Here is a 13,869-nt window from a genome sequence, read left to right on the forward strand (position 1 = left end):
ACAGGTGACATCAAGAGACAGGAGACTGAACTTGAGGATGATGGTCAGAAATCCTGCTCTCTTCTGGTTGAGGCAATGGTGAAACTGGATGAACTGGTGAAGAAAATTGGCACAGCCCGGAGGACATGAAACCCTATTGGGAGGCTTGGAGGGGGTGAGGCAGGCTCAGCTGGAAGCTCAGAAAGCCACACCGGATTTCCAGAGGGCCACAGAGGTGATCCCTGCTGTCAAAGATACCATTTTCCTGGCCCAGCAGTGGCTGCTGGAGGATGGCAAGCATCGGGTGGACTCAGCCTGGCATGAGATGCTGAATCAAACCCTGCAGAGGGTCACGGAGGAGGAGCAGACCAAGAGGAGGAGCTAGCGGGTGCTTAAAGAGACTGCAGCCAGGTACAGTGCTGCCATAGCCATATCCTACAGCTGGAGAAGAAACTCAAGAGGGCCATCAACAAGTCCCAACTTGTTGAACTCAAGGAAAAGTACTACGGGCAGCTGGAGCAACTGAAGAAGCTGGTGGATGACCTGCAGGCCAAACTAACCCTGGCGAAGTGTGAGTACAACACAGCCCTGAAGAACCTGGAGGGGGTCTCAGAAGAGATCCTCCAACAATGCTCTAGCACTGTGGGGCTTTAGGGCTGCTTCCTGGGGGCTGAGGGCAGCAACATGTCTGTGGAGGACCTGGTGGGGAGCCAGCCTAAGCCAGATCCTGTTTCTGTGGCTTCAGAGGCCTATGAAGATGATAGCTGTAGCTACTGTGTGTGTCTGAAGATGACTCAGAAACCCAGTCTGTGTCCAGCTTTAGTTCAGGACCAAGAAGCCCATCTGAGATACCCGACCAGTTCCCTGCAGTCACGAGGTCTGGCAGCCTGGATCTGCCCAGCCCAGCGTCCCTGTCAGGGTCTGGGATGACGTTCCCAGTGCTGAAGTGAATGCAGCCTGGTCTCCTCCCCTAACGTGAGGGAGAAAGAGGAGACAGGGCAGAAGGGGCAGAGAATAAAACCGTGACAAAGCCAACGACATTCAGCAACCGCAGTGGCGGTGGTAGCAGCTGCAAGAGCCAAAGCAACACCTCCCGAAGGACCAGGCCTTGGAGACCTGGATGAAGCAGCTCTCCCTCCAGGGCTCCAAGGGAAGAGATGAGATTATTGCTGCCCTAAACATGATGCAGATTGGCTAACTCATCAGGGCTATGGCCCACAGGCAAATCAATATTTATACATGAAACTGGGGAATGTTCTGCCAAAAATCATTTAATACATGCCAAATCTCAAGCATCTACTCTAAATTGCACTAATGAAGTTTCAGTTGAAGGCTGAAGGATTCCCGTGTGGTAGGAGCCCTTGGACTGGGTTTACAGGCAGGGTTGTTGCAGGTGGACTTTGACCAGAGTCATGGCCTTTGCAAAGCAATCCCTGTAACAGTGCTGAGGAAGCAATAATTAGTTCCTGTGAAAGAACCCAGCCAGGAAGAGAGCTGGAAGCTTAGCCAAACTGGGGGCCCGAGCTTGTGTCTCTTTCCCTTCTAACCCTCACTTTGCTTGGGTAAACTGAGATGTTCTCTCTCATTAAATCCCAGAGCATCTCAGTTTCTTTAAAAAAAAAAAAAAAAACCCACACACACAACAAAAATTCAAATACTCAGAGCACATCTTTTTGACCTAGTTAAGGCTTAAAATGAAATGCAAGAACAAAATTTATTTCCATTACCTCCGCAGTTCAGATGTGGCTTGTTAAAAGCATGTATGCTGGGACATTCATTAAAACCATTTTCCAGGAAGGCTACCAAGAACTGCACTGTTTACTTTATTTTTGGGGGGCGGGGGGAGGTGAATGTCAGTGTGGGGAAGAGGGGATGAGGGTAGCAGGGAGCAGGGACAGGTCATAGCAGGGGATTCATGGCTTTGGGGAGAAGGTTCTATAGCATGACTTTATCTTGCCAGTGAGGAATGTCTGTCATTGTTATATCTAGATTGACAAGGTGTTAATTCCTCTGTAGGGTGTAACTTTAAAAATAAATTATTTAAGATTATACTACACTAGTGTTCCTTACAGGAAATTGTCATTATAGCTAGAAAAGGAAGTAGACATGTGTTGGTTAAGCCTGCTAAATAGAAGCAATGCAGTCTGTTATGCTAATGGTATAAGTGTTAAGACTGCTCTTTTTTGTTTTAAAAACAGGCATATTTGTAGCACTGTATATTATTTGTCCTGTTTCAAGAAAATGCAATATTTGTAAAAGAAAGCAACTTCCCCATTTCAAGTTGTCTGTTAACTGTCAGGACTGTATACTTCAGTCATTTTTATATCTCTTCATATTGTAATGATTTCTCCTTTTGCATTGACTGATACAGTATCCTGATTACAAGGTTATTTTGTACTTGTCTTAATACCTTGAGAGTAATAAAAACTACTTATAAAAAAACAAAAGTAAAATGTGATGTTTTGATGTACATATGTCTTGTACAATGATTACTATAATCAAGCTAATTAACATACCTACCACTCACACCTTTATGCACTGTGTGTGTTAGGGCAGTGAGAACAATTAGGACCTAGCTATAGGTTAGATGTCCAGAATTTATTCATCCTGCATTAATGAAACTTTCTACTCTTTGGACAACAACTCCTGTTTTCCCAAACCCCAAGGTCCAGGCAACTTCCATCCTGCTCTCTGCTTCTAGAGAGCAACTGGTTTTGATTCCACACTTAATTGAGGTCATATAGCATGACCTTCTACATTTGCTTATTTAACTTAGAATAATGTCTCCTAAGCTCGTTAGGGTTTCAAATGACAAGAATTCCTGCATTTTAAAGGCTGAATAATGTTCTATGTGTCAAAAGGTTGACATGTTTTTGTATGTGGACATCATCTTGAAACATCAGTTAAGAAAATTAATGAGATGTTTTTTGGAAGTCATTTCTGAAACATTTTTATTTTTATTATTTTAGTATCAGGGGGTGGTTACCACTGAGCTGCATCCCCAGTCCTTTTCGTTTGTTTATTTATATATTTTTATTTTGAGACAGGGTCTCATTAAGTTGTTTTGGACTTGCTAAATTGCTGAGGCTGGCTTTGAGCTTGCAATCCTCCTGCTTCAAACTCCTGAGTTGTGGGTATTAGGGGCATAGGCCACCACACCTGGTTGAAACAACATTCTTAAGTGTCACAGGGATAAGTATTTGAGAACAATCTTTGGGGAACTTGTGACTTACCTAAGGCATTGGGGTGAACCTGCTGTCTGTGCCTGAAAACACCATGAGTTGATAGACTTGTAGGTGGACATACCCTGCACCTGCAAAGTCTGGGAATCAAAATGTTTCACAGAAGGAACAGCCACACACTCAGAATAAATTCACAGTGCTAAACCCAAATCATTCTGTGAAAAGATACATCTAGAAATGAAATAAATTTGTTATAAAAACTCCAAAATAAAATGACCAAAATAGGAATATTAAAACAAAATATTTTTGACTGAAATAAATCAGAATAAACTAAGGCAATCACTTTACGAATGAAGTACTGATAATTAAAGAAAATCAATGATTCAGAGAGTATGTGAATTTTGATATGTGGTTGGAAAACTGTAAATAATCGAAGTGGTTCTGGAAATGGACTCTCATGTACAGGGAATAACAACGGATTTTGGCAGAGCAGCAGGAGTTGTCCCATTCCAGGACAGGCCTTGTATACAGGAACAATAATCAGGTGCTGCACCAAAATAGAGAAGGACAGATGTGATGGAGATGATGACAGAAGAGGCTCAACTTACTGCATTGGGAAACGCAGAGCCAAGAACTATCAGGAAGGAAGGGGTCATTTTAGGAAGCATTGCAGAGAAATGTTGGAGTGAAGCTCTGTTCAGATGGAAGAGCTTCGCTGAATTCTGCTGCTCATTAAAAAAAAAAAATCACAAAACAAATTTCATTTGAAAATGAGCCACAGATAATTCAAATTGCAATGAAGGTATGTAGGGGGAAACAGGAAGAAGCACAGAGTGAGGGCAGCTCAGAACCAGAGAGCTCTCAGTGCTGGTGACACCTGCTAAGTGTGCAAGGCCCTTTTTCAAAACCAAGGTCAAAGCCACTAAGAAAAATGTTACTGAGCATGAAAAGGAATGAGTGGGACTGAGAAATGAATGGACAGGAACTCAGGAGAGAACCAGCAAACAGGAAAATCACTTCAGCCATGAAGTATAAACCAGAGGAAAAACAGGGAAGGACTGTTGCTTATACCAGCAGCAGAAAATGAAAAAGGGGAACAGTTTCACACAAATTAATCAAGGGATAGAAAAAGACTTGAGAAATGTCATCTCAAGGATATCTGAAGAAGATCTGATATATGAATGAAGGAATCACAGCAAAGACACAAAGCAAATATTAAAACTATGACTCATTTCTTTGGAAATAAAAATAGAAGGATTATTTCAAAAAAATATTGAGCACTGACTTAGAATGACTCATAACTAGTGATGTTTTTGTGAAATCTTGGACTTTGAGAAAAAGAGAAATACTCTGAACATCTGGATTAAAAGAACAAATGCCATGGTAGAGAGGAAAGTAGTATCTCCTCAGTGTTTTGGAGACAAATACTGTGATGGAGAGAAATAGAGCCTCATGTCTAGGCTCCTCAAGAGCAGAAATGGTGAGCCAGGGACTGACACCTGTCAGGCTGACTATTGGCAATAAAGGCCATGTTGACCCAAGTCAACATGGAAGACCTCAGGTAACATTGTTCCTGGGATTTCTTTCAGTAAAAGAAATGGATTGAAGACGACAAAGTTCCTAGGGAGTCAGTGACATGATGGTCTGCCGTTATTGGTGGTTAGTGTGATCCATTAAAACAAAACTACAGGTGTAGGAGAGAGGTAGTGTTGTGCTAGTGGTCACTAGGGTCACTGATTTATAATCTGCTAAGGCAGCCTTTTGCTCATGATGTTTTCCTATGATATGTTTTATTTTACAGAAAACAATTTGAAGTGTAAGTGGAAACAGTGACTATCATTTAATATAAAACATCCAAAATTAACTCACCTCTGTGTGTGTGTGTGTGTGTGTGTGTGTGCGCGCGTGCGCGCGTGTGCTCGGGATCGAACCCAGGGGTGCTAACACACTGAGCCATATCTCCAGCCTTTTATATATACATTTTTTAAAGACAGGGTCTCTCTGAATTACATAGCCCCTCCTAAGGTTGCTGAGGCTGTATTAAGTCACATCCTTCTGCCTCAGCCTCCTGAGTCACTAGGATTACAGGAGTGTGGGACCAGACCTGGCTATTTGTGGGCTTTTCAATTAAAATCATAATGCCATGGCAAAATATATTATCAAGGTAGTATATTCTAGCATTGGAAGGGCTATAGAAAACACTGCTTTTTTGCTTTTTGAAATAAAGAACCCTTTGGCAATTTAGCAATGAACTACATTCCTAGTCCATTTTATTTTGAGACAGGGTTTCCTTTATTTGCTGAGTGTCTTCATAATTCTCCAAGCTGGCCTGAAAGTTGTGATTTTCATGCCTCAGCCTCCAAATCAGATAGATTATAGGAATGCACCTCTGGGACCACAAGACAATGTTTTGAATATGCATTAAAACTGGCTATGTTGATATTATTTGACTCTGCCAAATGGAAAAGTAAAAGGGAACATAAGCAACTTACAATGCTGTTCTTTTAACCATTCCATGTGAGCACTGAATTGAACTGAGTTTAGGTGTTGGTTTTGGTTGAATATGACATATATTCAAAAAGAGATATTTTGTCTATTTATATATATGAAGACCTTCAATCCTCTGAGAAATGGTGCCAGGAGTTGACCCAGATCTTAGAGGGCTTTGCAGTGGATGATTGTCTGTAGGAGTTAGATGTGTCCCAGTTGTTTGTTTTTTATATTTTTGATTGTTTGTTTTTTGTTTTTGTTTTTGTTTTTTAGTTTCAATGGACCTTTTTTTAAAATTTTTAGATTCAAGATATTTTATTAACAGCTACTGCACACAGTAAGATACAATTAGATTACCAAGTACAAAATCAACATACAAAAATCAGTAGTTCACATATATTCAAACAATCTTTTGGAAGATTTAATGGAAAAAATTTTCATATATAAGTAACAAAAAATATATTAATATGTTTGTCAAGAGAAATGTGAGACCTATTAAAAATAAAAATTAAAATATTATTGAAGGCAAAAAATAGCCTTTCTACAAATAGAAGGACCATTTTATTGTATAAATTAATTTGTAAGTTTAACAAAATCTCAGTGAAAACTTAACAGTTTTAAGCTATATCACCTGATGCTACATTTAGTGAAAAAAATAAACATAGAACTGGGACCAGCACTAAGACACATCAAGGCATTTTTAAATGCCTAAATAATTTAAGAGTATCATACTGGTCTATTAGCAAAACAGAATGCCCAGATGTAAGCACACTCAGATACATATAGAAATTAAATGTATAAAGAGGACATCATCTCAAATCGCAGGGAAAAAGAAATAGTCAATAAATATTGTTATAGGGATAAATAAAGTAATATCCCTGCCTTACCTCATATACCATGATAAATTCCATATGTACCAAAGGTATTTTTTAAATAATACAACCATTAAATAATAAGAAAACTTGAAATTTTTTTCTTTACAAATGTGGAGTTAGCAAGAACTATCTAACCTGTCATGACTCAAAATCTTCAAATCATAAATTATTTCACTAGTACTTTTTGTTACATAGAAGTCAATTTTTTATGGAAAGAAGCTTCATAAACAAACTTAAAAAGAGACAACTAAGAGAGATATTTACAGCTCATATCACAAAGAACTATTCTTCCTAACACATAAATTGACAAAATCATAACCCTTTTAAAACACAGAAAAATGAAATAAAATTTTCTATTAATAAAAAAAAGATAGTTAGCTTCATTCATTAAAAAAAGAGAAATGTAAATTAAAACTGTGGAAGAAAGACCATTTTCTCTCTCTCCATTGGCAAAAATCCAAAGTTATTTAACATATTCTATTGATAGCACTCTGGAAGGGAAAGCATTTTCTCATGCATTCTGATAGTGTGTTAAAGTCACCCAGAATTATTGTGTTCAGGTCTATTTGATTCCTGGAATTGAGAAGAATTCATTTGGCATACATGGATGTGCCATGTTTGGGGCATAAATATTTAAAATCGTTATGTCTTCCTGATTTTTGGTTCCCTAAGCAGTATGAAATGTCCTTCTTTATCCCTTCTGACTAACTTTGGCTTAAAGTTCACTTTATCTGATATGAGGTTGGATACCCCTGCTATTTTCCTGAGTCCATGTGCATGGTATGTTTTTTTCCCATCCTTTCACCTTTAGTCTATGGATGTCTTTTTCTATGAGGTAAGTCTCTTGAAGGAAGCATATTGTTGGATTTTTTTAATCCAATCTGCCAGCCTATGTCTTTTGATTAATGAGTTTAGGCCATTAACATTCAGGATTATAATTGAGATATGATTTGTATTCTCAGTCATTTTTGCTTATTTTTTGTTTTTAACTTGACTTGGTTTCTCCTTTATTTAGCTTTTCCTTTAGGGTAGTTCCTCCCTTTGCTGACCTACATTGTTATTTTTCATTTCCTCTTCATGGAATATTTTGTTGAGAATATTCTGTAGTGCAGACTTTCTATTTGTAAATTCTTTTAACTTTTGCTTATCATGGAAGGATTTTATTTTGTCCTCAAATCTGAAGGTTAGTTTTGCTGGTTATAAAATTCTTGGTTGTCAACCATGTTCTTGCAGAGTTTGAAATATATTGTTCCAGGCTCTTCTTGCTTTCAGGGTCTGGGCTGAGAAATCTGCAGATATCCTTATTGGTTTCCCCCTATATGTTATCTGATGCTTTTCTCTCGCAGGCTTTAAAATTCTATCTTTATTTTGTATGTTAGGCTTTTTCATTATAATGTGCCTTGGTGTGGATCTGTTGTAATTTTATACACCTGGTGTTCTGTAAGCCTCTTGTAGTTGATTTTCCATTTCATTCTTCAGGTTTGGGAAATTTTCTGATATTATTTCATTGAATAGGTTGTTCATTCCTTTGGTTTGTATCTCTGTGCCTTCCTCAATCCCAATAATTCTTAAATTTGGTCTTTTCACGATGTCCCATAGTTCTTGGAGATTCTGTTCTTGATTTCTTATCATCTTGTCTGTTTGGGCAACTTTATTTTCAAGATTAAATATTTTGTCTTCATTGTCTGAGGTTCTGTGTTCCAAGTGATCTAGTCTGTTGGTGATGCTTTCTATGGAGTTTTTAATTTGGTTTATTGTTTCCTTCATTTCAAGGATTTCTGTTTTGTTTGGTTTTTTGTTTGTTTGTTTGTTTTTCAGAATCTCTATCTCTTTGCTAAAATGATCTTTTGCTGCCTGCAGTTGCTCTTTTAACTGTTCATTGGAGTGATCATTCATTGCCTGCATTTGCTTTCTTAGCTCATCCTTTACTTCATGAATCATTTTAATTATGTTCTGAACTCCTTTTTAGACATTTCTTCTATCATGCTATCATTGGATTATATTAATGTAGAATCCTGGTTTGTTTGGAAAACTTTCTTCCCTTGTTGTTTTCATGATGTTCATGTATCTTCCCCTCTAGTCTTACAGCTCTGGGGCATTGCAGTTTCCTCCTATAGGCTTGTAGTGATCTTGCAGGTTTCCAAAACCTCTTCTTTAATGGGGAGATCAATATTAGCAGCACCCAGTACAGACAATATTCAGCCCTAAACCAAGTAGCCCGTATGAAGATGTTAACAATATTGTCATAATAAACAGAAAGAATAAGTTCAAATATTATCTACAGTATAAAAAATAGCTTTGCCATGCCGTTTACAGTTTCTAATAGTGGACAAAGAGGATGGAAAGGGGTGTAGGATGTAACTGTTAACAGGATAAGAAAAGATTATACAGAAGTACTAGATCATAGGAAAAGTGAAAGCAGTATCAAAAGAAGTTGGTTGTTAGCATGAGAAAAGAAAGAAAGACTCTGAGGAAACAGGTAAACAAAAGGAAAATAGAGTGAGAAAAATAAATAAAAACAAAATTTTTCAAGAAGGAGCAAAAATATCTACACTATAACAGTCATATACTATTCAAACCTCCCAGTCTTCAGTAGCCTGATGCATGAGAGGTACCTGACAGTGAGCTTCCAGTCTCCAGCAGGCATCTCAGAATGGGATTGGCCCACCTAAAGATGGCTGCTTCCACTTCCAGGATAATCCAAGATGGCCACATTGACTTCCAAACATGTTGGCAAATGGGGAGCTGCAGCACAGGGTCTGGGCACTGAGTCTGTGGGGTGTGGCCAGTCAAACTGGGGGTCCTGGAGGCAGGGCATGGTCAGTTGGGTCGGGGGTCCTGAAGGTCCTGGCTGTTGTCCCAAAATGGTGGCAAACACATGTAACTAAACCTGCAGGTACTGTGACAGTAGACCTCCAGCAATGGCAGGCAGATGGCTATCTGGGGGCAGTCTGCAGGTGATCTGCAGGCTACAGGCGGATGATCAGCAGGTGGACCTTAGGCAATGGGTGATGGATAGGTGAAAGGCAGGCAATGGGCAGGCAAATGGGAAAATGGCAGATGATAGGTGTCAGTTAGTGAGCAATCTGCACTCAAAAAAAGTAGTCAATATGCTGGCAGACTACAGGTGATAGAGATGGACAAATGGAGTAAATAGCAGGGGATTGATGAGCAGCAAGAAATGCCTCATAGAAAAATAGATTTTCCTCTGTTCGAAACCTGAGTTATGGAGTGACAAGGAATGCAGCTTCCCTCTAGTCCACCATCTTGGATCTCCCTCAGTTGGTTGTTGATGCTGTAGTGCCCCTGTCTAGGGCCAAAACTGCATACTCACAGGGCTGCAAATCTGGATGGAGTAAGTGGTCCTGCCTGCATGAGGAGTCTGGAGGACTGTCTTCATCCCATGTTTTTCCCAGTCCTTCCACACCTAGTGATTCACTGACCATATCCCTGATGAGTTGGTGGTTAGACAGGTAGAATGGGTGTCTGTCCCTGCAGAGTAAGAAGTTGAAGCTATGTAGCAGAGTCTACACAAAGGACTTAGTGAGCAGCCCCCTCTTATTCACACACAGTGGTGCTAACAGACCTGCAGACTCTGTTACTGGTTACAGCAGCTGAAGGAGGTTCAGTCTGGCAACAGGAGGAGCATCTATGGAATGGTGATCTCTTCCCTGGGACGTGTTCTTGGGGCCACCTTCATGGAAATGCATGGATTTGTAGCATCCTCTTGTCTCCACTTGTGTGCTCACACAGTAGCAGCCTCTGCAGAGCTCGCCTCAGTTTCTGGTTTCTCCCTATGCAGAAACAAAGGGACCCCAGGCTCTGGAGAACATGGACTCCTATTTGTCTTACTCTGATTCACCCTCCCACACTCACATGTGCCCTCTTCCTCATAGTATGAGAGGCATTGTGCTCTTATGGACAAAAGAGTAGGTTCATGAACATAGTCACCTGCCTACCGGTCCCCATTTTGCACTGTCATGTCAGTCTTCACAGGCTTGCGGGACGTCATGTATGGGAGAGTGCTCCTCAAAGAAAGGAGTGGGAACATCAGGAATACTTCCATGAGTGGGAACATGTGGAGTACTTGTGGCCTTGCAGACCTCTGCAGTGCCCATGCCTGTTGCAGTGGTAAAGCACAGTTGTCTGTGGAAACAAGACATCTGCAGGGACCAAAGCATGTTCTGACAGAAGCATCCATTGGCAGTATGATAGGCATGGTTTCCATAGGCATCTTAAATCCAACAGTCTCAAAATTGTGGGCAAGTGTCCCATCAGGAATACAGGTGTGGCAGTAGCTCCTCCAATTCAGCCATATGATGACTCCACAGTGTTGACAACAGCTGGTTTGGTTACCTGAATTTGCAACAGTGTGGTTGGTGACTGTCAGTCCAGCATGTGGACCACTGTAGCTAACAGTTGCACAGTTAGGAGCATGTTGTGGCAGTGACCAACACAGACCCCTGTTCAATTCTTCCACATATTTCCAGAGGGACAGTGACTTATTCCTTGTGTAGCAGGCACTCTGGCTCCACCTCTCATTCTTAGCCTGCCTTCTCAATTTTGTGCTCCCATGAGGGTAGCATATAAGTCACTGTAGTGCAGTGTCCAGCAGAGGTCATAGGTGGGTGGTGGTGTTAGTGATGCAGCAGGCAGCAGGAACACCAGAGCACCATGCACTATATGGTCCCAGGAAGCATGTCCCTGTGCTGTTCCACAGTGGAAATAGACAATATGAGTGCCAAGGTCAGACCTGTGTTCTTTCCAGGATTTCTTAGTTGTGAAACACATGGAGGCTGGACTCTCTTTGTTTTTGGATATGCAGTGACCCATCAATCCAGCAAAAAAGCAACACCAAACCAACAGTTGCAAAATGAAACACAGTTTATCCATTTTGCATTAGTCTGTCCTCCTCTAGCTCTACTCCAGGGACCATTCTCATTACTCTCAGGCTGGGTCCCATGTCAAATCATGTTTGAAAAGGACCACTATCATGTGTTATGATTCTCCATATGAGATGCCCCCCAGAAGCTCATGTGTGAGACAATGCAAGAAAGTTTTTAAAAATTATTTATTTTTTACAGCCTGCATTTCGATTCATTGTACACAAATGGGGTATATCATTTTGTTTCTATGGTTGTACAAGATGTAGATTCATATCATTTGTATAATCATACATGTACATAGGGTAATGATGTCTGTTTCAATTCACCATTTTTCATCCCCCCCCCTCATTTCCTTCTACATAAAATTCCTCCATTTTTCTCTCACTCCCCACCCCCCCCATAATTATATATCATCATCCACTTATCAGGGAAAACATTTGCCTTTGGTTTTTTGGGATTGACTTATTTCACTTAGTGTGATGTTCTCCAATTCCATCCATTTATTTGCAAATGCCATAATATTAATCTTCTTTATGGCTGAATAATATTCCATTGTGTATATATACCACAGTTTCATTATCCATTCATCTGTTGAGGGCATCTAGATTGGTTTCACAATCTACCTATTGTGAATTGAGCTGCTATCAACATTGATGTGACTGTGCTACTGTAGTATGCTAATTTTAAGTGCTTTGGGTATAAACCAAGGAGTGGGATAACTGGGTGAAATGGTGGGTCCATTCCAAGTTTTCTGAGGATTCTCCATACTGTTTTCCAGAGTGGCCACACTCCATTTGCAACTCTACAAACAATGTAAAAGTGTGCCTTTTACCCCACATCCTTGCCAACATCTATTATCGTTTGTGTTCTTGATAATAGTCATTCTAATTGGAGTAAGATGAAATCTTAGGGTGGTTTTAATTTGCATTTCTCTAATTACTAGAGATGTTGAACACTCTTTCATATGTTTATTAATTGCCTGTGTGTCTTCTTCTGTAAAGTGTCTGTCCAGTTCCTTGGCCCATTTATTGATTGGGTTCTTTGTATGTTTGGTGTAAAGTTTTGTAAATTCTTTATAAATTTTGGAGATAAGTGTTCTATTTGAAGTGTGTATGGAAAATATTTTCTCCCACTCTGTAGGCTCTCTTTTCACATTATTGATTGTATCCTTTGCTGAGAAAAAAGCCTTTTAGTTTGAGTCCATACCATTTATTGATTCTTGCTTTAATTTCTTGTGATTTGGGGGTCTTGTTAAGGAAGTCTGGTCCTAAGCCAACATGATGAAGCTTCAGGCCTACTTTTTCTTCTAATTGGTGCAGGGTCTCTGGTCTAATTACTAGGTCCTTGATCAATTTTCATTTGAGTTTTGTACAGGGTGAGAGATACAGTTTTAATTTCAATTTAATGCATATGGATTTCCAGTTTTCCCAGCATCATTTGTTGAATAGGCTATCTTTTTTCCATTGTATATTTTTGGCTCCTTTGTCTAGTATGAGGTAACTCTATTTATGTGGGTTTTTCTCTGTGTCTTCTATTCTGTACCATCGGTCTGTCTGTCTATTTTGGTGCCAATATTATGCCATTTTTGTTACTATTGCTCTATAGTAGAGTTTAAGGTCTGGTATTGTGATACCTCCTGCTCAGGATTTCTTTGACTATTCACAGTCTCTTATTCTTCCAGATGAAGTTCATGATTGCTTTCTCTGTTTCTATGAGGGATGTCATTGGGATTTAATTGGAATTGCACTGAATCTGTATAGCATCTTTGGTAGAATGGATCATTTTGACAATATTAATTCTGCCTATCCAAGAACATGGGAGATCTTTCCATCTTCTAAGGTTTCCTTCAATTTCTTTCTTTAATGTTCTGTAGTTCTCATTGTAGAGGTCTTTCACCTCTTTTGTTAGATTGATTCTCAAGTTTTGTTTTGTTTTGTTTTGTTTTTGTTTTTTGAGGCTATTGTGAATGGAGTGGTTTTCCTAATTTCTCTTTCAGAGGATTCATCACTTATGAATAGAAATGCATTAGATTTATGCATATTGATTTTATATCCTGCTACTTTGCTGAATTCATTTATTAGTTCTAGAAGTTTTCTAGTGGAGTTTTTTGGATCCTCTAAATATAGAATCATGTCATCAGCAAATGGTGACAACTTGAGCTCTTCTTTTCCTATTTGTATCCTTTTAATTTCCTTGGTCTGTCTAATTGCTCTGGCTAGTGTTTCAAGGACAATGTTGAATAGAAGTGGTGAAAGAAGGCATCCCTGCCTTGTTCCAGATTTTAGGGGGAATGCTTTCAGTTTTTCTCCATTAATAATGATGTTAACCATGGGCTTAGCATAAATAGGCTTTACAATGTTGAGGTATGTTCCTACTATTCCTAATTTTTCTAGTGTTTTGAGCATGAAATGGTGCTGTATTTTATGAAATGCTTTCTTGGCATCAATTGCAATAATA

The 13,869-nt window shown here is 39.5% G+C and overlaps 1 pseudogene across 1 annotated transcript; it reads left to right on the forward strand.

Annotated features, from left to right (window-relative positions):
* The first annotated feature begins 304 nt into the window (after positions 1 to 304).
* On the forward strand, positions 305 to 1,177 carry LOC306662037 (SH3 domain-binding protein 5-like; annotated as a pseudogene). The gene has a single exon. The product of its transcript is annotated as an SH3 domain-binding protein 5-like (transcript).
* The last annotated feature ends 12,692 nt before the right edge of the window (positions 1,178 to 13,869 follow it).

The sequence above is a fragment of the Sciurus vulgaris genome, assembly GCF_902686455.1.
Source record: "Sciurus vulgaris genome assembly, chromosome: 5".
NCBI classification, from domain to species: Eukaryota; Metazoa; Chordata; class Mammalia; order Rodentia; family Sciuridae; genus Sciurus; species Sciurus vulgaris.